The 27,430-nt window shown below is 44.9% G+C and overlaps 1 long non-coding RNA gene across 1 annotated transcript; it reads left to right on the forward strand.

Annotated features, from left to right (window-relative positions):
- The first annotated feature begins 1,107 nt into the window (after positions 1–1,107).
- Positions 1,108–26,335, forward strand: LOC121286361. Its single transcript, XR_005944921.1, has 4 exons — positions 1,108–1,306; positions 3,613–3,708; positions 21,428–21,524; positions 25,240–26,335. It is a non-coding gene; the product is annotated as an uncharacterized LOC121286361 (long non-coding RNA).
- The last annotated feature ends 1,095 nt before the right edge of the window (positions 26,336–27,430 follow it).

The raw sequence follows: 27,430 nt of genomic DNA on the forward strand, positions 1-27,430 counted from the left end.
CTACTGAGTTAAAAATACCATTTTAACCCTCACTCCCCTCAATTTATAATACTTACTGCAGAGTTTGCCCTTGTTGTAAGGGTGCAATTGCCAAGGCTCAAGCTCCTGGTCTATACTGCCCTAAGTGTGCTTAAAAGGACATGGTAGCAAGTACAAACAGGCTGAATTTGGGCACCTTGAGTGTCACAGGATGAAATGCAAATCAGAATCCCTTGCCCAATCTGTCCATAACATTTTGAAATTATTTAAATGATATAAGTCTGCTTTTATAATATCTTTCATTATTCCTCAAGGAATGGGAATGGTACTAGCAATAATATTGCAGTAGGGAAAGTGGGATTGAAGCCCAAGATCAGCCAGGATCATTTGGAATGGCGGAACAGGCTCAACAGGCCATAGGGTCTTCTCCTGCTGCTATTTTTTGTGTTCTTAGTGCAGTGGCTATGCAATTGGCTAGTAATCCAGAGGCCTAAACTAATAATCCGGATACATGTTCTCAACTCCCACCATGACAGTCTGAGGATTTGAATTGATTTACAGATATCTCGGAATAATCAGTAAAAGTGACCATGAAAAATCTAACTGCTTCACTAATGCCATTTAGCAAAGGAAAGCTATCATTACCCCTGCCACACCAGTCCCTCCACCTCCTTGTTAAGATCAGAAATATTTTTGTTATATATCAATGAGGAACTTGTCAGTTGTACATCTATTTATTAATTGTCACCTCTTGTTACAGAACAAGCTGTCGGAATGCAGTTTGATGATAACATTATTGAAATTTGTTTTTGATAAATAAACCTAAGCATAATTTGTATCCGTTTTAATTTGATATGAGTTTGGAAAGATTTACATATGAGTGATGGCTAAATTAACAGTAAAATACTTTGCACTGTACATGTTAAACTCTTTTTACCACTTACACCGTGCTTCTCAATGGCAAACTATCCAGAGAAGGATTATTCTGCAACAAGTCTTTCCGTTTACATTGTGAGCACATATCTAATTAGGTGTAAAGAATGCTGGTCTGAAATTGTTTCCCTGCGTAAACGGAGGGAGAATCTAAAGCAGAGGTGGCTTTTGTGGTTCCAGGCTGAGATTGATGACGATGGGTGGGTGGTAGCAGCGTGGAAGAGGCTACACGGAGGAGGCGCGAGTAAAATCATCTGGACGATGACACTCGATCTTTATGAATTGTTAGACAAGAGGGGAAGCACCGAGAACAGAGAGGGAGAGACGCCCAGGCTTGGAAGAAAGGGAGGCGGAAGCTTAACTAGAAAAGCATGCTGAATGGATTACTGAACAGGTCAGATGTGTTTTCGCGCACACACACACACACACACACAGACTCACATGCAGACCAATTTTATACATCCAAAGAGATACAGACACATTTACAGAGAGGCACACACAACAGGAAGGCAGTGCAATTTGGAGAATTTTAGTGACATGAATTATTCACTTGAGATAAGGCGAGTTGGGAAAACAAAGTTAAAATGGGAACTCTGACGAAATAGGTTTAAAAGGTCGCAGACACTGAATCGCGACTGAAGGTGAGTGGGAGGTCGCGCTGAAAAGACTGATTTCAACCATGAATTCCAAAGCGGTCAGTATGGTCATTTGGAACATTTTTAAGGTGCACATAAATTGTCATTTCAAGATATATTCCAGTGCCTACAGCAGTTGTTGCTGCCGAGATTCCAAAATTCCTCCCTTAGTGAGTGTGTATGTGCGCTGGGGCGGGTTGTTGAATTACATTGAACTGTATGGCTCAGCAACCGGGTGAGAGTGAACGAACAGAGAGACTGTGAACACCAAGACTGAGAGAGAAAGAGGGGTAGCGGAGTGAGAAAACGAAAGCGACACACAGAGAAAGGCACAGCGAGAGAGAGAAAAAAAAACAGATACAAGAGGCTCAGAGAGGCCAGATTGAGAGACAGACCGAGATTGGGAATAAAATGAAAGTCGGCAAAGAGTGCCAAAATGCAGATGCGTGTGATTAAGTATTGGACTAAACGAAATGCCTGCGGTCAAAAGGTGAGTGTGAGTAAGGCCATGGAGAGCAGTGATGTGTGTGTAACTGGGGGTAGTGTCCGGGTCCGGTCCGCTCAACAGCATCCACGCACTTTAAAAATACCAATTCACTTTCACTAAAGCGGGATGCAAAATGCAGCGTTGTGCGTAGGCCAGGTAATCCCATCCCCCAGCTCTTAGAGAGCAGCGGGGCCGGACCGGGCGGATCCTCAGGCTTCAGCTGTCCTCCTGTGTGCGCCGGGAGAACGGTGCCTTCAGTCCCCAGCTGAGAGAGGGAAGGAGGGAGTGGGGGGGTTGGGGGTGGGGTGGTGGGGGGTTGCTCCTGCGTTTTGTTTGGGCGGGAGTCAGTGCGCCTGAGTCGGCAGCAAGCGAGCTGTCGAGTGACAGGGCGAAGAGGGAGGGAAGGCGGAGACAGGAGGAAGGGAAAGAAGCCAGGCTGGCCTGGGAAAGAGTTTTCACCGCAGACAGTGATCACAGGGGCCTTGCGGCATGAAACAGGTAGGTGTGTCAGGAGGGAACTGAATCCCTCAGCAGCACTGTGACAGCATATCTCCTCCAGCCAGTGAAAACACAACAATGCTTTTAAACCAGAGTCTCTCCCTCAACAGGCAACTCTCATTAACATACTGTTTTGTGAACAGATCCCTCCTGTCCTTCCTAATTTTACAAAAAGGTATTTCTAGAATGAACCATCTCAGCCTCTTCCCCCACCCCCCAATAACTCCTCCTCCCCACCCCCCTCCCATCCCCTCCCCGTCCATATCTGATGGTAGATCCGGGCTAATTGCTAGGAATGGTATGTGCCTGTGCTTCTTAAGGTGTGTTTGGTTCATCTGATCCACCTTAAAACTCACCTGGGGAGACTGTAGAGTCAGTGACATTGGAGAGAGAGAGAGAGAGGGTAGGATAAGATTACCCAGTGACTAGAGAGGTAAGATGCTTACAGTCTAACATCTTTACATGGCAAATCCTACCTTGGACAGTGTCTGGTTCAGCTGGCTAGAGAGAGAGAATGAGAAGATAGCGAGAGAGAAAGAGGGTTAAAGGGAGAGAAGGATAGAAAGAGAGAGGAGGGAGTGAGAAAGAGAGAGAAAGAGAAAGGGAGGCCATGAAAGAGTCCGGCAGCGGCGGGATGATCAGAGAGAGGACATGTGAGGACAGTGGCTCGCGTTCCCTGTTTCCATTTTGTACAGGTATAACAGTTGGGCAGAGTGGTGAGCCAGTATCACGGAAGTCGCGTAGCTTATTCCTTTGTGTTGCCCTGAAGCAGGTAGCCTCAAAACTGAGAGCGGAGGGTGGGGTGGATATGTGGCTGGAAGACGTTGGGAGGAGGTCGAGCTACAAGAGGCTGTTGCAGAGAGTCGAGAGGGGAGGGGTTCCGGGGCCCCCGGTCGCAATGGAAATTTAAAAAAAAATGCTTGGACGGGCTCCGGGAATCTTTAGTTGTTAAGCGGGTTCCTGAGAGGCATCTGGATCAGCAGCAGCTACAAGAGAGAGAGAGAGAGAGTCCGCTCAGTCTTTCCAGCTCAGTCCTGTGTCCCGCAGTGTGAAAGCGTCCCCTTCTCTTTTATTTTAAAGAAAAAGAAATAAACTCCCATTGAGACACGATCGGCTCCTAGCCCAGAATAAAAAGGGCTCGCTGGAAAATGGCGAAGCTTCCGCGGCGCATTCCAGGTAAGTCCACCTAACAAGGAGGGAGTCTTTTATTGTGGTTTGCCGGCATTCTTTTTTTTAATGGGGAAAATTACAGTTTTTGGGGGTTTTTTTGCTTGTTTTTGGAAACCATATTTTCAATACTCCAGTCGTGGCTTTGCGGGTTTAGAGGGTAAGGCTGTCCGCGAAAGCCCGCCCGTTTGCATTCGGAGAGGGATTTGGCCCGTTTGCGTTAAGCGGGATTCGGGAATATCTCTCCCAAACCCGGCTGTGAATCCCAGTCCGCAGACTATCTTCCAGAGCCGCAGAGTGAACGAATAGCGCAATAACCCGCCAAACCCCTGATATTTTGGCAGAATAATCCAAACGGCTGCAGGAATTTCCGTCCAAATGTACTAATTTTTAAGAAATTCGCACGGTACATGGCCCGCGGAGGATTTCACTCACATGTACAGCGCTCACAGTTACTACGAAGTAATTTGAAATTGATTTTAGGCGGCAAAATTTGAAGCCAATGAATTTCACTTTAATTCGCTGAAGAACGTCTCCCCGTTTATATTGGCCAGTTGTCGCCGGTATGAACGCTGCACAGAAATTCGATTCACAAGCTTTTCATTTCGTTAATAATTCTCAAATCCTGCCGATACCCCCCCACCCCCAGCCCCCCGCAAACCCTCCGTGCTCAGTTTCATGTCATTTGCATAAATGTATCGTCTGCATTAAAATGTAAAACAGAAACGAGTCTGTTTGAAAGTATAGCTACAGTTCGAAGCAGCCGGTAGTGAGAGCAGCAATGGGCTGGGGTTCACCGTCCCAAGGTTAAACGCGCCCCCCACCCTTTTCTTCTTTATTTTCCCGGGATAGGGAGTAGTTTCAAATGAATAAATCAAAATAGGAGGTTGTACCTATTATCAAATGTTGCAACTGAATGTAAAATAGATATATACAACACATTGATAATTCCCAACGTAAAATAAATATATACAAGACATTGATAATTCCCAATGTAAAATAAATATGTACAACACATTGATAATTCCCAATGTAAAATAGATATATACAAGACATTGATAATTCCCAATGTAAAATAGATATATACAAGACACTGATAATTCCCAAAGTAAAATAAATATATACAAGACATTGATAATTCCCAAAGTAAAATAAATATGTACAACACATTGATAATCCCCAGTGTAAAATAGATATGTATAACACATTGATAATTCCCAATGTAAAATAGATATGTATAACACATTGATAATTCCCAATGCAAAATAGATATATACAACACATTGATAATTCCCAATGTAAAATAGGTATATACAACACATTGACAATTCCCAGTGTAAAATAGATATATACAACACATTGATAATTCCCAATGTAAAATAGATATATACAACACATTGATAATTCCCAATGTAAAATAGATATGTACAACACATTGATAATTCCCAATGCAAAATAGATATATACAACACATTGATAATTCCCAATGTAAAATAGATATATGCAACACATTGATACTTCCAAATCGTTGCCTAACAAAAAGTTGAATCATCCAAGATGTTAAAATTCAGCCGGAGATCTAAAATAGGAATTTAGCGAGAAGAAACTCAATTATTAGTTCATTTGAATTAAACTATTTTAAGTGAGAGGAGACTGCATGAGTAGATCTTGTTAATCCACCCAGTTATTCACTCTAGTTTTGATTCGTGTTTTTGATATATCATATCCTGCATGCATGGTGACACTCTAACGGTTTATTAATTGATGTTGATCTTGAGGAATCTCTTCGCAATTGTTCAGTTTTTAATGTGCATGTCCACAAAGACCTCCCTTCGAGATAGTCGTATATTGACGTCTTTTGTTGTTGTTTGTATATATATAAAAATAAGGTTATTCAAACAAAGAACCAGAAACCAGGAAACAAAGAGATGCTTTGTGCAGCTGGGCTGATGTACTTTCATTGTAGCAAAACGACCCTTCTGTGTGAATATTGAAAACACAACGATTATTAAAGGTTGGGTAAGGGTATAACAGTCTGCGATAACAATTTTCAATGATTTCACGCCTATAGATTTATCCAAAGCCTTTGGGTGCTGGTTAACGTGAACGCGTGCAAACTGAAGTGAGGTTGCATCATCACTTTCCTGTGTCTGAGATAATGTATCTCCTCCCCCTCACTACCCCACACTCCCTACCGTCCCCACCCCCCCCCCCCAAAATTCTGCGGTTCCTTCGATGTTTGTAGTTAGGGTACTTTATCATAAATAAAAGCACGATATCCCGCAAAAATATCATAAACTTCAACGTGTTTATCTGGAAATTTGTTTTGAGAGTCCAAATACATCCACACAAATGTATATATAGTGATTTAGGATAATATATCCGACATAGTACAAAATGTATATAAAGTTGGCAGGCCAAGCATACGGAGCACTGCAAAAATGTGTCAAAGAATATACATTTAGTTTTGGAAATACACCATGTTTAATATTCTAAACGAGCTTTCGTCAATCTTCTCTTGTGATTGAGACATTTTGGAATTCAATTCTTCTCTCTCAGCTACTACCCACACCCTATAAAGGCGGCCATCTCCTCGTTAACTTAGAACCTTAATATTCCTTATTTTCACATGATAACCTGTAATAAGTCTGGTATCGATCAGTTTCAGTCAGAGCGAATGACGTTTGAAATATTGTGCTTTTGTGGGTTGGTTTGTGTCGCTTTAAAATCCCCATTTTATGTCAATTTAGCATTATGAACAGTATTTTAAAGTAATTCGTTGTGTGTGAATCGTTTTCAGCCGTTTAATGCAATTTTAATCTTTCTATATACTAATCTGTATCTATTAATAGAATTAGAACTCACACTGGTGTAAATTAAAGTAAAATTAAAATTTTATTTAAAATACCAGAATAACGATTACATTTAGAGAGTGTCTGTAGTAGTTAAGAGACTGAGGAATTAAATTTATCTTATCTCTATCTTAATGCCTTTGTCCTTCTCAACTGTGTCACTGCCTGATTTCTGAACCTGTCAATCCCTCCTCCCTCACTGTCTTTCCGTTCTTTTCTGTCTCATTCTCCCCCTTCTCTCTTCACTCTATCCCCAGTGTCTCCCACTGTCTGTCGTGTATCTGACTATCCCCGGCTTTTCCAGTCGGGCTTGTATCTTTTTTTGTACTCCTGTGCGACACGGACAGTGTCAGCTTTTCTACTCCGCACCTGTTTTTCTTCATGAAGGATTTATCCCTGAAATCCGCTCGGCATTATTTTATTTTGGTCTTTTTAATACTTTAACGTCATTGCTTCATCGCAACCTGTTTCCGGGAGAGCTGAAAACCCTTCTATATAGTCAGAGTGGGAACAACTTAAAAGCAAAAACTCATATGTTCCAAATTACAAATATATTCCCCAGATCTTTTCTATAGGTAATATTTACACCAATAGCACATAGACAATAAACCAATGTAAAAGGAGTAGCAAGCTATTGGTCAAATAACATTTTCTTTTAATAAGATTCAGGCTGCCAATATGATGCATTCAGAAATTAGAGCGGATTTATCGAACGTACAAAATATAGGCAGAAAAGAATTCATTCGAAATGTGATGATTACTTAGGTTGGTGGCGAAGACCCCATATGCTGAGTGACTTGTGTACTTTTTAATAGAGATTTTTCTATATTGGTTGGAACCTGTATGTGCGTTGGACCAGCCGCGTTAAAGCAAAAGGTGCAAAATATGATTCATTAAAACAAAACACGCAATAGAACGGAAATTAAAGGCGGATAATTTCAGTTTAATAGGCAGGGAGGGGGAGGGGGGCAATGAACTACAGCTTGCTCTCAGTCACTTCAGGGACATGGACTGTAACTGGAGAAGGAGACTGTCATCCGATCTAAAGCCGGCAATGTCCTTCTCTGTCAGCACATCTTTCTGTTCTCCAACTCCCTCCCTCACTCTCTTGCCCCCACCCCTCTGACTCCCCGCCCCCCCTCCTCCTCTTCTGCATAAGGTCTCTCCCAGAATAGCTGTATGTGCAGAGAAGCCTGGTGTGGTAATCAGATCGAGATGAGATTAAGAGCACGCACTCTGCAGCATTGAAGAGGTTTTGAAAGGCGGATTGACCAGACCCGTTAACCCTTTCCACACCTCACTCCCACTCACCAACACCACCACCCACCACCACCCCCCCCCCCCCCCCCCCCCCCCAACCCCTCTCATCCGCTGAATTTAAAAGGAAAATATAGCGGATGCTGAAATTACAACAAGAACGTGTTGGGAATACTCAGGATGTTAGGAAGCATCTGCGCAGAGAGCAAGCGAAAGTTACAAGAGAAATAGTTTAGCTCCTGACATGATGAATGCATCGAGATTATTTTTCGTTTCTATTTCCAAAACAAAATGCCGACCTGATAAAATTCAGGCTACAGCCTGAATGGACATCGGAGTGGGGGCTGGGGGGAGGGTGGGGGTTGTAAAACAACATAGGGGTTAGAATTTCACTGTGATTAACATATCAGTGCAATCCTGGCGGAATCCGCTCAACCAGCGCCTAAAATCGGGGAATTTTGACCATAAATCACTCCGCTCGAAGCCACTGATATACGCTTCTCCCCCATCTTTTCCTCTGACTTAGCAGTTAAGTTCCCGCAGCTATTAATCCATCTCCTGCTCCCAATAAGATACATAAGCTGATACTGACTCTTCAAAGTTCTCTCTTTACCTTTTTTTTAAAAAATGTCAATTTTCCTCAATACAGTGGTTCTGGATGATTGAACAAAGGAAGCGGGATACCTCCCGATTGTAGGTTCAATCCTGTTCATAAAATACAATCGGAAAATTAGAAATTGGGCTAACATTGGTGCAAAAACACAGCATCTGTAAGAGGGATGTAAAAAACAGTTCACTGATCTGCTGCGAATTCCCAACAGTCTCTCTGTATTTGGGGTTAATTTTATACAATACTACATTTAAAAACAACTTCATTAGAGGAGGGAGCCCCCAAAAAACAAACAAACAACACTCTGGTTCCTCTTTTTTTTGTCAACCTACCATGAAAATTGAATAAAATAGCAATACACAGCAGCTCAGGCTGTTTATGTAAGAGCGGCTTAGGTGCAGGTGGAGCATCGAATGCAGGGTATTGTCATCCCAATTCCATAATTCCATCTCGAAGTCGCGGGGGGATAGGGCTGTGTGTGTGTGGGGTGGGGGGATAGGGCTGTGAGTGTGTGTGGGAGGGGGAGAGGGCTGTGTGGGGTCGGGGAGACGGCTGTGTGTGTGAGGGGTGGGATAGAGGGCTGTGTGTGTGTGTGTGTGTGTTGGGGGGAAGAGGGCTGTGTGTGTGAGGGGTGGGAGAGAGGGCTGTGAGTGTGTGTGGGAGGGGGAGAGGGCTGTGTGGGGTCGGGGAGACGGCTGTGTGTGTGAGGGGTGGGATAGAGGGCTGTGTGTGTGTGTGTGTGTTGGGGGGAAGAGGGCTGTGTGTGTGAGGGGTGGGAGAGAGGGCTGTGTGTGTGTGTGTGTGTTGGGGGGAAGAGGGCTCTGTGTGTGAAGGGTGGGAGAGAGGGCTGTGTGTGTGGGGTGGGGGGATAGGGCTGTGTGTGTGGGGGGGGGTAGGGCTGTGTGTGTGTGTGTGTGGGGTGGGGGGATAGGGCTGTGTGTGTGTGGGGGGGGGGAGAGGGCTGTGTGTGTGGGGGGGGGGGAGAGGGCTGTGTGTGTGTGGGGTGGGGGGATAGAGCTGTGTGTGGGGGGGGTAGGGCTGTGTGTGTGGGGTGGGGGGATAGGGCTGTGTGTGTGTGGGGGGGGAGAGGGCTGTGTGTGTGTGTGTGTGTGTGTGTTGGGGGGGTAGGGCTGTGCGTGTGTGTGGGGTGGGAGAGAGGGCTGTGTGGGGAGTGGGGGGGGAGAGAGGGCTGTGTGGGGAGTGGGTGGGGGGGGGAGAGAGGGCTGTGTGGGGAGTGGGGGGGGAGAGAGGGCTGTGTGGGGAGTGGGGGGGGGAGAGAGGGCTGTGTGGGGAGTGGGTGGGGGGGGGAGAGAGGGCTGTGTGGGGAGTGGGGGGGGGGAGAGGGCTGTGTGGGGAGTGGGGGGGGGGAGAGAGGGCTGTGTGGGGAGTGGGGGGGAGAGAGGGCTGTGTGGGGAGTGGGTGGGGGGGGGAGAGAGGGCTGTGTGGGGAGTGGGGGGGGAGAGGGCTGTGTGGGGAGTGGGTGGGGGGGGGGAGAGGGCTGTGCGGGGAGTGGGTGGGGGGGGAGAGAGGGCTGTGTGGGGAGTGGGGGGGGGGAGAGAGGGCTGTGTGGGGAGTGGGGGGGGGAGAGGGCTGTGTGGGGAGTGGGGGGGGGAGAGAGGGCTGTGTGGGGAGTGGGGGGGGAGAGGGCTGTGTGGGGAGTGGGTGGGGGGGGGAGAGAGGGCTGTGTGGGGAGTGGGGGGGGAGAGAGGGCTGTGTGGGGAGTGGGGGGGGAGAGAGGGCTGTGTGGGGAGTGGGGGGGGGGAGAGAGGGCTGTGTGGGGAGTGGGGGGGGGGGAGAGAGGGCTGTGTGGGGAGTGGGGGGGGAGAGAGGGCTGTGTGGGGAGTGGGGGGGGAGAGGGCTGTGTGGGGAGTGGGGGGGGGGAGAGAGAGGGCTGTGTGGGGAGTGGGGGGGGGGAGAGAGGGCTGTGTGGGGAGTGGGGGGGGAGAGGGCTGTGTGGGGAGTGGGTGGGGGGGGGGGAGAGGGCTGTGCGGGGAGTGGGGGGGGGAGAGGGCTGTATGGGGAGTGGGGGGGGAGAGAGGGCTGTGTGGGGAGTGGGGGGGGGAGAGAGGGCTGTGTGGGGAGTGGGGGGGGGAGAGAGGGCTGTGTGGGGAGTGGGGGGGGAGAGAGGGCTGTGTGGGGAGTGGGGGGGGGAGAGGGCTGTGTGGGGAGTGGGGGGGGGGGGAGAGGGCTGTGTGGGGAGTGGGGGGGGGAGAGGGCTGTGTGGGGAGTGGGGGGGGAGAGAGGGCTGTGTGGGGAGTGGGTGGGGGGGGGGAGAGGGCTGTGTGGGGAGTGGGTGGGGGGGGGAGAGGGCTGTGTGGGGAGTGGGGGGGGAGAGAGGGCTGTGTGGGGAGTGGGTGGGGGGGGGGGGAGAGGGCTGTGTGGGGAGTGGGGGGGGAGAGAGGGCTGTGTGGGGAGTGGGTGGGTGGGGGGGGGGAGAGAGGGCTGTGTGGGGAGTGGGGGGGGGAGAGGGCTGTATGGGGAGTGGGGGGGGAGAGAGGGCTGTGTGGGGAGTGGGGGGGGGGAGAGAGGGCTGTGTGGGGAGTGGGTGGGGGGGGAGAGGGCTGTGTGGGGAGTGGGTGGGGGGGGGAGAGAGGGCTGTGTGGGGAGTGGGTGGGGGGGGGGAGAGGGCTGTGTGGGGAGTGGGGGGGGGGGGGAGAGGGCTGTGTGGGGAGTGGGGGGGGGGGGGAGAGGGCTGTGTGGGGAGTGGGTGGGGGGGGAGAGGGCTGTGTGGGGAGTGGGTGGGGGGGGGGAGAGGGCTGTGTGGGGAGTGGGTGGGGGGGGGAGAGGGCTGTGTGGGGAGTGGGTGGGGGGGGGAGAGGGCTGTGTGGGGAGTGGGTGGGGGGGGGAGAGGGCTGTGTGGGGAGTGGGTGGGGGGGGGGAGAGGGCTGTGTGGGGAGTGGGTGTGGGGGGGGAGAGGGCTGTGTGGGGAGTGGGGGGGGGGGAGAGGGCTGTGTGGGGAGTGGGGGGGGGGAGAGGGCTGTGTGGGGAGTGGGGGGGGAGAGAGGGCTGTGTGTGTGTGGGGGGGGGGGGAGAGGGCTGTGTGGGGAGTGGGGGGGGGGGGAGAGGGCTGTGTGGGGAGTGGGGGGGGGAGAGGGCTGTGTGGGGAGTGGGTGGGGGGGGGGAGAGGGCTGTGTGGGGAGTGGGTGGGGGGGGGGAGAGGGCTGTGTGGGGAGTGGGTGGGGGGGGGAGAGGGCTGTGTGGGGAGTGGGTGGGGGGGGGGAGAGGGCTGTGTGGGGAGTGGGGGGGGTGGAGAGGGCTGTGTGGGGAGTGGGTGGGGGGGGGAGAGGGCTGTGTGGGGAGTGGGGGGGGTGGAGAGGGCTGTGTGGGGAGTGGGTGGGGGGGGGAGAGGGCTGTGTGGGGAGTGGGGGGGGTGGAGAGGGCTGTGTGGGGAGTGGGTGGGGGGGGGGAGAGGGCTGTGGTGGATATGACTGCAGTCATATCACTCACTCACCGTGCGTGGTGTATATTAAACATTCGTAGCCGCTTTTTAAAAGATTTACCTCACTTTCAGCAAAATTTGTCTTCGCTGAAACTTTTAGCACAAAAACATATGGTTTAAACAGTGCTTACGTAAAGGCTTTTCAAATATCAATTAGAAATTCATTGGAAACAGGGTCTGATTTATGGCTCCATTTTATTTCGTTGCGTTCCCCCCGCAACCCTGGCTCTAGAAAGCTGGAGGGGTCTGAGTTTTTTGTGCAGCTTTTCAGTCGAGTTCGTACCTGCAGTGGCTGCCTAAGTGACAAGTGCAACATTGGTTGAGACCAGCAATGGGGCTGTGAAGAACGGGTTATCAGTCCTCTGGGAAGGGACGCCTATCTCCAGCACTTTCCGTTTTTTATTTCGCTTTTCCATCATTATCTACCTTCTTCCCCCACCCCACCCCACAACAATGCTTTAAAATACTGTCATTGCAGGAGTTAGGGGCGGAGAGTATCCCAATCATTTTGTTACGAATTTTTAAAAAAAACGTTTGAGAGCAAAACAAAACGAATTTGAGAAATTCTGAAATGTATTTTGCTTTGTGATCAATATCATCCTCTTAAAATGTACAACATAAGGTTCCTTCCTTCTGTCCTGGTCTTTAATTCCAATCTATAAAACCCCAGTAATCCGGTGATGCAGTTTATAGATAATTAAACAGCACAGCAGTAATAGCCCTTGCCTGCAATAATAAACTGGCAACGATATAAAACGCCTGTTATAATGATATGACTCTCATGGATTTGGCTGTATGCGATGCATCCTTTGCTTGAAGCTGGGATTCTCTCTCCCCCAAAAAACTGTTGAAACTGCGATTGGCAGGTTTTTGACAGGCAATGGTATTACGGGATAGGGAATCAAGGCAGGTAGATTGAATAATAGAATAGGCTGGAAGGGCTGAATGGCTTTCCTATGTTCCTGCGGCATATTCAATATGCATAGGTTTGTCATCGCAGTGAATGTCACACAATGTTACTGGGCAGGGAGGAGAAATTGAATGATCTATTTTACATTAACCTGAAACCGCTCGTTGAAAATAGAGAAACACTTGTTCGGCAGATGCTTTATCCTCTCTCCCGGCAAGGTCCCAAAACGCCTCACGCACAATGAATTACTCCGAACTAGGAGAGGTTGTCATTTAAAGGGAGCTACAGGTTTTCAATCCTCTGTACAGTCAAAGAACCGCTATTTATATTTGCAAAAGAATGAAGAAGAATGGGGGAGAAATTGACAATCCAGATATGGTCTGGATTTGTACAGCCCAATATTGGAATCATCCAATGATTTTCCCCAAATACTTCGCATATAGCGAGAAAAATGGGCTCGCTTTACCAGCCCTAAAAACATCCCCCCACCCACTCTCACACACACAACAACAGTGAGATTAGTTAATACACATATACTAGTGCAGTCAAGGCGCCGGTACATTTGGGGAGTGGAACCAGTGAACCCAGGATGCACCAGTCCAAAGACATGTTCAGCATGTTATTGATTGAACCCGATTCTATGGCCCCTTAATGCCCGAACCTCGTCAATTCTGTCTTGTCGCCTGAAATAGATCAAGGGATTTAAAAATCGCACACTGATCTGCCACTCACTGTAGCTGCCTACACACAAGCCAATATTTATATCGAAGCTTTCGCCCAAATATCGCTGGCCGCCCTTCATACGTAAACCCTTTTGCGACGATTCCCAGAGACTCGATCAAGGGCTATATAATGTTAGGATTACTTGTTTAATGTCCAGTTTGTTTATCATGTAAATGTATCCCCCCGGATCATCATTAATTTGTCCTCCCATTTTGATACTGGTTCGTCTTGGATTCAGTCGAAGTTTTTCTTTCCAGAAATTCAAACCGATTTTGTAGATGTTGTATTGAGTTTTCTTTTTACAGTTGTCTTACAAACACAATTTAATATTAGCTCATTGTTAAAGGTATACATATGAAACGAAATTGCACCCTACAAATAGTGACCCCTGATAATGGAGTTGAAAAATAAACGGGGGGAAAACGGTAAATAGATGGACAACTGCTGTACACGTCGTACCCATTCGTCTTCAAAACTCCTTGGTTCATTTAAATATCCAACAGCAAGTCACTGAGTCGCTCTATCTCTCTCACTACCGCGTCCCTCGTCCCCTCCACCTCTGTATCGCTGGTGTCCCTCACTTACACTCGGTTTCTCCTTTTCTCTGCTTTCGTGTATTTAATGACCCCATTCTCTGTGTATCTTATTGTCTTCTGTTACTATCCCTTTCTACATCCCTATATTCTCTCGTCCCCCGTCCCCCGCCTCCCCCAATCCCCTATCTCCCTGCGTATTTTTCTCCATTCTCTTTTGTGTTTTTCTCCCGTTGTCTCTTTCTCCCCCTTGCTCTGACCCTAGTCTAAGGAGATCGATTACACCAGGAAATGGGACAAATTAGTGCTGCTTAGAAAACCATTTGGGCGTCGGGAAAAAAAATCACTTACAGCATCATTGCAGCCTGAAATCAATCATTTCTGCACTTCAGCTTTCCGAACGGGGAAAAAAATGGGGCGGGGCAGGGATAATGCACAGAATGTCGCAATACTGCGGCATATTCTGGTCAATATGTCAGTCCAGATGTTGGAACTATTTCAAGAAAGTACAGTAGAGAGAGCGAGAGATTACAAAACCGGTCCTAGATCAAAAAAGGATATATGCTGAATTTAGTGAATAAAGATGACTAAGTTAGAAATAGAGATTTTAACCATCTCGCCACATAGATTGTAACGATATCTTGCCCTGTCCAGATAGGTTACCGATAGAGCTACGGGTGAATATACCTAGATTGATAGAACTTCACAAAGACCGTTGCAGGGAGAGCAGTGAACCTATGTATTAGATATGCAGATTTGACGGCCATATTGTAGGTAGATGGGGGGGAAAAAAAACAATGAAAACTGAAAGATAGAAAGTGTGAATGAATAGACAGATATGATGACAGGGTGCATTTGTACGTCGGGAGGCGGGTGGATCTCAGATTCGCATTCGAGCTGATGGGGAATGTTTTCATATTTTCCTAAAATCGTTCAATCATTCTGCCTAATCGTTCTGCCTAAATTGTGCTAAAAGCCCCCCGGGTTCATTCAGGGCACACACCAGCCCGAGTCATCAAAATCCAACAACTGACCGCTCCGAATGGACAACAGAGAAGTTGGGCTTTGGGTGGTGGGGAGAGCCTCATCGGCAAAATGACCATCTGATCTCGTTAAGCAACGAAATCTGGATTAGAACCGGCTCTCACTTCGTTCGGAATATATCCCAGACCAAAATATAGACCAGGTCTTAGAAACGGAATTAAATTTGGGACGGTGTTAGCAATCGTTTCATTATTCCAGGAGTTTCATTTATCCCAGTGGCATGTTTTAGAATTCCTGGAGATTTAGTATTCCAAAGGTGTGATTCATTATTCTGGGAATTACCTTAGATCACACGAAGATTGGCGAAAGGGGGTGGAATGGGTAATAATTTACTCGCCGTTCCCCACTCTACACGGAGTGGTTCCAAACATTAATGTGGATTAAGAGCCCGAGACTATTCTGGGTGAAATTGACCGGATTTCCAATTTCGTCAATTTCACGAAATGTAGATTTCAGGCTGAAATGAAAATAAATACGAGCAACCGAACGGCCCCGGGAAGGTATCCCTTCCTCGATGGACTGTGGATAGAATGGAGCGGGGAGTTAGACCGCCGCAGCCAGATTAAAGACACATGAAAATTGCAAACAAAAAAAAAAAGGACAAGATGTTTAAAGAACCTTTTACTGTTTGGAAAAATCATTAACTTTTTACTGTTGATGTCTTGACAGTATTTCCATAAACACTTGATCAGAACACAATGTCACAGTGAGTGGGAACAGGTGGGGGTGAGCGACACGGCGCCCGAATCCGAGAGGATTTAAACAGAAAAAAAATGATTTAAAATCTGAGGTTATGCTGATCGGTCCCGCTGATCCGGAGGCATCGGATTACTCAGTTTTGGGTGAGAGGTTTAACCTTTCCAATTGCAAGTAAAACCAGGCAAACAAGAAACGAATACAGAAACATCGAGAGAAAGCGAGTTGGAGCTTTCTGGCTTTTCAAATCGTTTCATTCGAGTGATTTCATTAAACACTTGGACCTGCAGGATGCATTCTTTTTAATTTCAATGTTGACAGTCAGATCTCTGATCTGCAAACGGTCTGGACAGGATTTCTATATCTAGTTTATCTGCTCCCCTCCTCTGACCGGTTCCGGGTGGTCGACTTCCTCATGTGAAATGGGTTGTCGGTGTTACACCGTTATTTATCTACCCTCGTCTCTCTCGTTCATTAATAGCGATTTCGAGATTTCATCTCTTTTTTAAAAAAAATCCCCCTATTGAATCTTATCAAAAAATCTGTTTCTATCCACGCGTTCACTCGAATGAATTTATCGTATAATTGCTAAACAAAATTTTGGTTTTTACATTATTTAAATACAAGGAAGCCTACAATTAATTAAAGTCTACAATTAATGGGGCAGAACGTTTATATTCCCCGTACTTAAATATGCAAAATTTTCAAAAACCCGCTGAACTGCTTTTTTTTAATCAAATGTCCCAGATCATTCCCCTCCACTTTGCAATGGACAAGTCAGCATTTTCGCAGGATAATTCATTTGCTCCTGATTGCGTCAAACCACAAATATTAAACCCTGAACATTGCTGCTTATCAGGTCATTAAATCAAACAGCAATCAGCAAAATCAAAAAAAAGGATAGCAGACTAACTTTCGTTCAACCAAGTCTCTCCCCCCACCCCCACCACACCAAGTGGGGTAGGCACATTTCACTGAGTTAAGTCAATGGAAGCTAGCCAGGCCGCTCTGGTGCAATGCAGTCAGTCCCCACCCCCTGGCCAGTGCTGCATTGGCTTGGCTCTGATCAAATGCCTTCCACTGACTTTCAGAAACCGCTTGAGACTACTTCCCCATCTTCACAAACCATCACAGATTCTTCAATCAGTTGCTGCTAATCACCGGCAAAAAGTGGACAGTTCAGCAATGATTCGCAATGCAGCAAAGTGCCAACAATGTCCGCCCTCCCGGTATTGGTCGCTGTCAGACAGCAGTGGGTCAACTAAACCGGGACTGCATTTTCTGTCACTGAGTTGAAGCTCTCTTTAGACTGAATCTTCCGTCATTGACTTGCTTTCACACTGAATCTCCTGTCTTTGATTTAGTCTCTCAGACTCAATCTCCTGCCTTTGATTTAGTCCCTCAGACTCAATCTCCTGTCTTTGATTTAGTCCCTCAGACTCAATCTCCTGTTTTACTTGCCAAGACCTCAGACCCCCATCATTGTCTTTGATCTACCTGACAGTATTCAGTACAGTATTTTTGCCTAGATCCATGTTGCTCACTGTCTGCCTCACCTTATTGCAATGGCACGTTTTATGTGCCTTGATTCAAGCCTTCGTGACCATTTGGGTAATGCACACTCATTCCTGGTGCCCAGAGCTGCAATCCATTCAGCAAAGTAATTCAATTTTAGACTGGGAGACCCTGAATGTTTGGTTTTCTCAGCCACCTCATGTGTAGTTTTGCGTTTATTGTTTAGCAACCATATTTGTAGATCATCTCAACACAATTCTTAAAAAATAATTTTTTTTTAACATTAATTCAATCAAGTCTGTAGATATCACTCAATTTTCTCTCCCTAACCACAGTGTCTCTGTAGCTAATGTTTCAAAAGCTATTTTTAAGAATTTAAGTATGGTGTTTTGGAGATTTGCATAACAATTTAAGCTCACCCCTTAACCTCTGGGAACTGGACTATAATAATTCAGAGTTGCATATATCATTGTATTATATCCAATCTTGGCAGAGGTTCTAACGAGGGAAAAAACCATCAGTGTTTACTGCAGAGTTGCTATATCCAGCACCTCTCAAAGGGGTGAGATTTTTTTTCTCTCTCTGAGGGCACTGAGTCTTTGGAACTCTCTCCCTCAAAAGGGAGAAGAGTTCCAAAGAAGCAGAACCTTTGAATACTTTTAAGGCAGAGCTAGATAGATTCTTGGTAAACAAGGGAATGAAAGGTTAGTGGGGGTAGGTGGGAATGTGGAGTTGAGGTTGGAATCAGGTCAGCCATGACCTTATTGGATGGTGGAGCAGGCTCGAGGGACTGAGTGGCCTACTCCTAATTTGTAAAAAGCACTTTTCCAGACCTGCTAACAATTCAAATGCTCTTGAGAAGCTAGCTGTGTGGCCCGTCATTCCACTTCTAGGGGTAAGGTTAGATTTCACACATTGCTTGTGTCTCACATGAGGAGCTGGATTCTCACTTGGTGGTCAGACAAGTGTGGCATCCTCTTCTGCCAATTCACCTTTCCTGCTGGAACTCTGACTGCTGTCCCGTGCCCCCTGCTACCTGTCCGGTTCAGTAATTCATTGTCCTGCTGGTCTTCCTCCAGTGTCTGTGGGCACCATTTCAGTTTGGTCAATTCCAATGGATATTTGTAAGGCTTTCTCTGCTCTCTACAGCTAAGCCAACTTTAGCTCTTTATCTACCTTCACAACTCTCAATTTCTGATTCAGCCTTTACATCTTCTGCTTGGGTTCAGTTGAACCTAAACTTTAAAATGTTCTGATCTGAGTGCCAAATTATCCCATATTTCTGTCACCCTGTTATTGGGGCTTGTAAACTACTTTTTTTTCTTACAGCATTCCCACAGTATCTTGCTCCTCCAAGGGAACTGTACCTTTTTAGCTTTACCCTTGCAGAGATCACCTGGCTTGGTGCTAAAGCGAAGGTTGTTGTAGCAATCGATACAGCTTAAAATAGCACCCAGAATCACCTTATACTGGAATCGTCATATATTTTAGGAATTTACTCAAGGGATTATTGCACTTTTTGAATTTTCTAACAAAGAAACAAAGATAGTTTGGCTGCACCAGATTTCATGGTAAACTTTGTATCTCCTACTTTAATTCAATTTCTCATAAATTTCATTGGTGACCTCAACTTCCCAGTTGTTTTATTGTTTGATGCCAGAACTTCCATAGAAATTAAGCTAAACTACATGCCAAAGACATAAACGATTCTATTATACTTTCAAAAGGGAATTTGATATATCATTGAAAAGGAGAAAATGTACTGGCCTCCTGGGAAGAGCAGGGAAGTGGGACTAAGTGGACGACTCTTTCAAAAAGCTGATACAGACAAGATGGGCTGAAAGGCCTCCTTCTGTGGTCTGTGGTCCTAGGTTTTACAACCCACATTTGACAACATATGTGATTTACAGAAGTATCCTGCACACATGCAGGGTTCTACAATGATAGTCAGAGACCAAAGAGTAGGAACATCTGTTTGTTGGCACAACTTCCCCAAAATGTTTACATGTCCACAGCCAAATGAATGCCAATTCTCAGGTTCTGACTTCAAAGCAATCTATAACCTAGCACTTCAGATCAGTGACATGATTTAATCATGAGATTAAATAACTGATTTTCCAGCCAAGTGGATGCCATGGGACATCTTCTGTGGAAAGAGACATGGCATGTTTTTTAAAAAAAAATATTTGTTAATTAGCGTACCAGCTATGGTCTTCACGTTTTAAAAAAAGCTATGTTAAGAAGGTCACATTGCTGCACACTACAGATCTCAGGAAAGTTCATAGTGTAACAGACCTCAAAATTCTTGGAACTGGAGAGCCAATTTAACAGTTAGACTACTGGGGAGCACTGGCGAAGCATTTTTCCCTTGCACTTTCTCTCTTATTCTGTGTGAGGGAACGTCTAACTTTGCTTTTGAGCATCTCAGCCACACTGTGTATGAATGAATGCATGCAAATGAGTGTCAGTAAATGTGTGTTTGTGTGGTTCAATACCATTGAGCAATTTATTTTCAGGGGATGTTGGGGAAGAAACTTAATGCATCATAAAGTAGGTGGTGGCAGTTGTGTCTATGAAGTACTGGTCTAGTTGGACTGAGCATATTTCTCTTGCTTCTTAATAGCAAGTGTGTTAAAGTATTTATCACTTTAAGCATCTTGAAAAGATGATACTCTAACTGGTTTATTGGAGAAGCTCACCGATGCTGATAATAAAGTGAATACTGGGAGTGCTATAAACTTGCAGTAAGCTTCTGCATTTGTCTGCAGGAAGGATATTGCAACTGATAATCTTTCTCATGGTGCATTGTCATCCTTCAGTGATATAGAAACAAACCTAACAGACAGGGTCCACATGCACAGCCACAGTATAGGACAAATTCACCCCCCCAATTATCTGTTGTATGCAGAATTTTTAAGGCTGCAACTAATCTGTAGTAATTTCAAGGCAGTAATTTGATCATGCGTCGTTTCCATCAGTTCTCTTGCCTCCCCTCCTCCTAGGGTACAGCTCTATGAATTCTGACACCCACTAGGATCTTGTTCTATTTTTCATGCATAAATGTTCCTAGGTTACTTGACCCTGCTGGTCACCACAGCAAAGCTCAATCTTGTCCTATCTTTTTGCCACCCAAATACATTGAATAAGGAACAGGAATCCTGATAGATCCCATCACACCAACAGAGACCAAATACGATGCTGCACGGTTGAGCCCAGGTAACGGCATAGAGTAGAGATCATTGCCTGACACTTTATTGTCTGTATGAATCAAGTACTCATTGCCTTAACTAACTGAATCACTAGGAGAGCTCAAATGATTACTAGAAACCATCCAGCCTTTTCACTAAAGAGTTGTGGTATCATTTGATCACCTCTGTTACCTCTGGCTTGTTGTCACTCCCAGATGCCTTATACTCAATCGGCTGGATTTCAGGTATCTCCCCTTTCTTTGTATAATCACTCCCATAAATCTCCTTAAGAAAATACTGAGCAAGAAAACACCACTTGTCCTGTCAAACCTACTTGCTCCACAGGTCACATGCAATTCCCAGTTTAGTGAATCCCACTCTCCTGGGTGTAAGCCCTGCATAACTGTTGCTTGATCCATAAAGGTTATCAAGCAGAACATCAGAATGTCCTTCCATCTACCCTTAAGAATTTCTCAATTTAACCTTGGTCATTTTCTTGCTGCAGGCCACAGTCTCTCCCCAACACCCCCACCCACCAAGGACCTATCCCCCGCCCAACCAATCCCCCCCACATTCCTGTTCTTAACCAGATATCTAATCAGCTGTCATTTCTCTGATAATGCAGAACCAGCCCTCAAAACATTTGATTGTCATCTATACATACCACTCCAGGTTTTACTACCATCCTATTCATGTTGGTACTTTTTTTTGAAGCATATAAATTGTTATTGTTGTACATGCACACTTTTATTTTTTGAGTAGAGTTGAATATTATTCCAACCCTAGGTCTTGAGGTTTGATAATGTTGTATTTTGTCCTTCAATCCTGTGCTTATAGTCTGAGAGAAATGGTCTACATTCTCTGTATTTTGCATTTTTTACCTATGGATTACAGCCATCTCTCTTTCTTTCTCTCTCTCTCTCTCTCTCTCTCTCTCTCTCCCCCTCTCTCGATTTTCCAGTAGAATCAAGTTCAGCTCTGAGATTCTCTCCTCGTAAGAAGAGGCCAGAGTCCTGGAATCATGATTCCCAGTACACTACATCAACATCCCTTTGAAGGTAGGAGGTGCAGCTTTCCATAATATCCCACATGCAAACCTCGCACTGAATTGTTCAGGGTTAGAAAAATGTGCTTCAGCAGCTAATGCTGTACTCCTATGATGCATCACCCAATGTTTGATTGTCTCTGTTGATGGCAGATTCACATTGATTCGAAACCTCTCATAAATGGTCAATCATCACAGGCTGCTCTAAATTACCATTAATCTTGTCACTTGGCATCACCTGAAGACTTTTTTTGGTGTCATTGGCTGTTTCTTGCCAATGGGCATTCTTCATCAGCCACATTGACTGGTGTTTCTTGTACAAATGTACAGAATCTTTCACTTATCTGGCCTTTAAAGCCTTCAGCTATTCCTTATCTATTTCACTTAATTGTTCCACATCACTTTGAATGATGTAATGTACCAATAATGTTGTCACCTAGCCACATAGCTTGGTGTCATCAGCACGTTACATACTACAGGAAGCACCCTGCTCCATATCATATGTGAATAGTTTACAAAGCAGAGGAACCAGGTAGTCATGTCCTGGATCAGTTGCCAACCTTGTATCAACTTATCAACTACAATGGAAAAAGCAGGTCTGAAGCTTACTCTCAGTTTTACTGAATTGCTTGGGGTGACTTTGACTCCTGTTCTGTGTATGGCACTGGTAGAATTCACTGTGACAACACACAATCAGTGAATTACCATAGGGCCATAAACAGAGCAGAGAAATAACCAATATGCCACAATGCCGACCTTGGAAAAGCACCTTCTGTAGGCATGAACACCCAAACCCTGCCTGGAGTATGATAAAATCCTGCTTCAACAACTAGACATCACCAACAATGCAATGGCTTCCTACTGGAGTGGTAGTGAGAAGATGCATGTGTTGTAGATTACCTATTGAAAAATGTTTCTGCAATTCACTGCCACGCTTTGTACTACATGCGTCAAAGGATACACTGGAATGGGTACTGCATGGAACTTTCTGCTTTAAAGGGAAAGCAACTTCATAAGAATGCATGGCAAGGCCTTTTCATTTGCTTGTGAGCACTTGACACGGTGATGCATTATTTGTGCATTAAGTTATCCTGATGAGGAAGCACATGGCTATTTTGGTTCTACCACCACCTGGAAATAAGGAGGATCATTAAGGACCTTTGTGTGAATACTGGGTCCTTTTTAAGTGAACTGTAGGTATAAATGCAAGTAACTAAGGGCGTTCATTAACTGGAATGCTTATTATTACCCTTAGCCTTTTCTAGCAACAAGATTTTTTCTAGCCCCTACAATCCATAGTGCCATGAGATTATACACAGTGGGTAGTTTTAGCATTTGGAGCAGGAGGGTCTTGATTCCAAACTGGCAGCAGCAGCAGCCCCATTATTAAAACAACATATTAATAAAATAGGAGCAGCTTTAAAAGTTATTGTCAGCATAGATTGTTTAGATAGAGTCTGGACATCAAATCACAGATTTTCTAAGCTGTTGGGTGTTGAGCAATGTTAGAAAGTCAGATATTTGTTCACTGTCCAACTATGAATCCTGTACATCCTGATATGAACAATTGATATCCAACCAGTTATGAGTTGAAATTATTCAAATATTTCTCCTCAGAAACTGTTAACAAAGTACTTGACCTTTGCTAATGAATATGACCCTGAACACTGAAGGCAAAAAAAATTGAAGAAATCCAAAATGCAAAGATTGTACCAGTTTTTAGCAGCCGAAGTGTTTATTGTTTAACAATTGCAGCCCCTCCATCCCCCCAACAGAAATGAAGATAGCACTACTCACTGCAGAATCTGCCCTCTTGACCAAAGAAGACTTTGGCTGTGGTCATACATACAGTCAAGAAGGTTTATCAATTCCCACATGATTGTTGTAGATGTAGCCAGGAACTGACAATGTCAATTGTCATAAGCAACTGTTCATCTTACAATAAAGAAAGCTAAAAAGCAAACCCCCAAGACTTGCTTGTACTGAGGCCATGATTACCAAACATCTCAAGGTGCTGGAGGAGGAAGATGTCACCTCCTCAGTCAGAAGCATCTGGTAAGTGTGAGATAGCGTTTCTATTGGAAAACAATTATCCCCTAAATTGGACTTTGTGAGTAAACATTATTCATAACAATCCAGAAATTAATGTTGATCTTGGCATTCAAAAGCATTGTGTCGATGTGCTATCCTCTGTCCACTATTTTAAGGCAGTATTAACTCATTTACTTTACCTGGAATGTTAGCATAATATTATTTAATGTGCTTGTCTGCTGACATTAGTGCCAGTTGTTCTTTAGAGTATTGTTATGGCACAGTCGATAGTAAATGCTGAGCTGATCAAATCTCAGAGGGAAACTTGAAACAACTGCCACAACTATTTTACAGCATATATTTATTTCGAGATGTGTGCCTTGAATTCAGTAGTAATAAGATCATCGAGTCTCGTAGGTGTATTACAAAACTAAATTAAACATTTATTAATAAAAAAAAGGATTTTAAACAAGAGCATTGGTTTACAAATTATCACTATGGTAGTTAATCTAACTCCCAGTTACACCTCTGTTAAGGCAACAGTAAAACACATAGATTTTAAAGGACCCAGGCAAAGTAACACAATGCCCTGAACAGTCAAATTCAAAATGAGTTTTCTTCACTTCAGTTTGTGTAGACAACAACTTCAGCATTAGAGGCTGGAGGCTTTTCACATTTGTTAGATCTTAGAATTCCTTCCCCTTACACATAACCTCATCTCCTTTATACAAATTTCTCCCTTTTTAATGTAAATTCCATTGTCCCAAAATGTCTTTTCAACTCTACTTTTCTAATAATAAAAATCTTTCATAGTAAAAATTTTACCAGTAAACTTTGGGAAAAATAAACACTTTGGCTGCTTCTGGCTAAATGTAGCAGTTTACCAACTTGTTTGAAATTCAAATTAATCTGGCTTATCTAAAAATGCAAATTTTCCCTTTAAAACTCCAGCCATTTCCCTCTTTAACATTTCAAACTAGCTTCTATTCTGATACATCAAAGCCTTCAGACCAGCTGTCTTTAATTCAATTAAGTCCCCCTGCAACACACACATACTATTCCTACCTTACAATAAATTCCAATAACATTAGAAAGTTATTATATTTTCCTGACACTATCTTTCTATTTCTTTTGCCCTTTTCAATTTAGCCTCCCCTCCTCTTCTCCTTAAGGAGTTCACTGTGCTGGTAAACGTGTCCTACAGGCAGTCACTGGTACCTTGCCCAACTAACCATTGCTCATCCGTCAGCCTTAGCAATGGATGCATCAATGTATTAAACCATGGGGGGCATTGAATAAAGCTCAATTCTCATACATTGCACTTTTGAGCAGGAGCCACTGGGTACTTTTCAGAGTTGTTTGCTCTTCTTTAAACCAGAGGTGCTGCATCAATTATGGCACCTCTACCACTGCCTTGGCTATGCCACAGGGGCTGGTGACTGGACTTCGGACATTCGTGGTCTGTATGCTCAATTAGCTACTGGGTAAACTCACTGAGCTCAAGGTGGGGGCTAATAATTTTCTTAATAGGCTTCCTAATATCAATTCATAAATTCATGAAAAAACCCTTCACTCCCATCTTGAACTTGGGCAGCATGAATTATTCAGTGCTACTATAGCATCTGTAGTAGTCTGTTTGTATTTCTGGTTTATTTCTGATCCTTAATAAAACCACTTTTGTTTTCTTGTCTCTACAGTTGAGACAGGTACGTTCAGGCCCGTTGAATTCAACCCTGAAGCAGTTACTTTCCTAAGGACAATGATAAGGTGCAGGAAAACACAGTCTTCAGGTCAGGTGGAGCCGACATCAGAACTTTGCCTCCAAGGGACCAATCCTATAGACACTGTGCTGTCAGCCAAGCACAGAATACACTTTGCCATTTGCTAGATGCACTACAAGGTGTCTTTTCTCTCTCTGTGATGCACTGTACAGACTGGAAGATCTTCAGCAACAAACCAAGGGACATATCAGACAAACAAGGCAGATGGTAGCTCTTCAACACATCTATCACTGTCTGGGAGATAACTGGAATAGGATGCATACTTGCCTCATTCAGTCATTGACAACCTCCATGTCAGTATTCGATCTGGCCCACTGACATGATGGGACAACATAGAACAAGGTGAATGGACTGGATGTAGTCAGTTGGAAGAGCAAATTGGCTTCATATTCCATCTGCTCTCCATACTCATACCTTTCAACACAGCTCCAGGAGGTTGCAATTCAGAACTCTATTGAGTCCTCTGAAAACCCATCAATGGACATTTTGGGGCTCCAATGTCTTGCTCTCACCTGGCTGAGGTGGATCCAAATCACAAGATGCCCTCAAGCAATAAGTCCTCTCAGCTTGACATAAAGGTTGTGGTGAGGCTAACTACAACAAAATGTATATAGTTTTGAAATTACAAATGAAAATTTAATTTCCCTGCAATAATCACCCATGTCTAGAGTTGCCACAGCCTTCCTCTGATCCCACACTGTCACTTTGGCAGAATCCCTGGAGAAATGGCTCAAAAAAACATGGTCTTTTAAACCATTCCTTTGGAAATTCCACTGATCTTCCACCCAAGTTCTGCTAGGTCTCAGGCTTGGTTCAGTGGTAGTCCTCTTACCTCTGAGTAAGAAGATCGAGAGTTTAAGCCTCAGTTGAGGATTTAAGTATATAGGTAGGGACAACAAGTGAAATTGTATTTATTTTTTTGAAAAGAAATTCCTGGACTGATGGGAGGAATCCCTCCCTTTCCTGCTTCCTGTGAGAACCCCATATTAAATGAGCCTTCTTGTGGACCAGTAGGTTGAAAATGTCCCTAAGTCAACAACTGAATTGGTGATCTTGCTTCAAGTGAGCACAAGGTGAAAGGTGGGTGAGGTGGAATCTATCACTAGGCTGCTGTTCTGAGGTTGGGCTGTGGCTGAGCACAAGGAGGTTTACTCTGGATCTAACCATGTTATAGCTGATTTGCGAGTGCTTAGTATCAGCAGTGGAAGCCTGAAACAAAAAATATTTCATTCCCCAGAACTAAATGTTGTGGTGGTAAATTAATTATTATCAGTTATTTAATAGTGCAATCTGCATTTTAAAATGCCAACCCATGATATGAATGGAATACGTGGTTGTAGGTGATCCTTTGCACAGTTGTAAATTATTTGTTACAGCTTCCGATACCAAGATCTTACAAACTCTTCAAAAGACTCCTAGGACATGCAATTGTTAGGAGAATATGCTATATTTGCTCACACCAATGGGCTACAGAGGCAACTCATTTTCTCCATTAATCTTGCTAACAGACTGGAAACTGACATATTTGACCCATGGAGAGATGGGAACTCAACAACATCTTGCTTTTTTACAGCACTTTGAATGAATGTTTCACAGAGCTGAGGAGGAATATTGTGCAGTTATGGAAAAGAATTTGGGAGGCTTGAGCAAATGTATATGCAAAGAGATGGATCTTAGAAGGCATCTGAAGGTGGGGAACTTGGTAACAAGGCCTTAGGAAAAGCTGCAGAGTATGAGGCCAATACGGCTCAAGGCTCTGTCATGAAATGTGAAATGAAAAGAGGGTCAGTGTATAGGAGCTCTGATTCTGAAGGGTCAGAGGGTTTGCACTGGTGTATAGAGCTGGGGGAAACTGCTGCGAGGGAGAATAAGGCCATGGAGAGATTTGTAAAGGGAAGACAACACGCCCAACACCAACCATCTGGAATTTAGTAGGGGTGGAAGGGGCAAGGGCTGCTGGCAGTGCAGAAATGGACACGGCACCAGAAACATTAAGATAAGATCTCATCCACCCTCTCTGGTTGAGAATGAAGAGCATTCCTGGGAAACAGCAGGAGACGAGCTTAGTGTCATCAGAAATATTCCACGAAGGAGCCTTTTAAACTAT

The sequence above is a fragment of the Carcharodon carcharias genome, chromosome 13 (assembly GCF_017639515.1).
Source record: "Carcharodon carcharias isolate sCarCar2 chromosome 13, sCarCar2.pri, whole genome shotgun sequence".
Lineage (NCBI taxonomy): Eukaryota > Metazoa > Chordata > Chondrichthyes > Lamniformes > Lamnidae > Carcharodon > Carcharodon carcharias.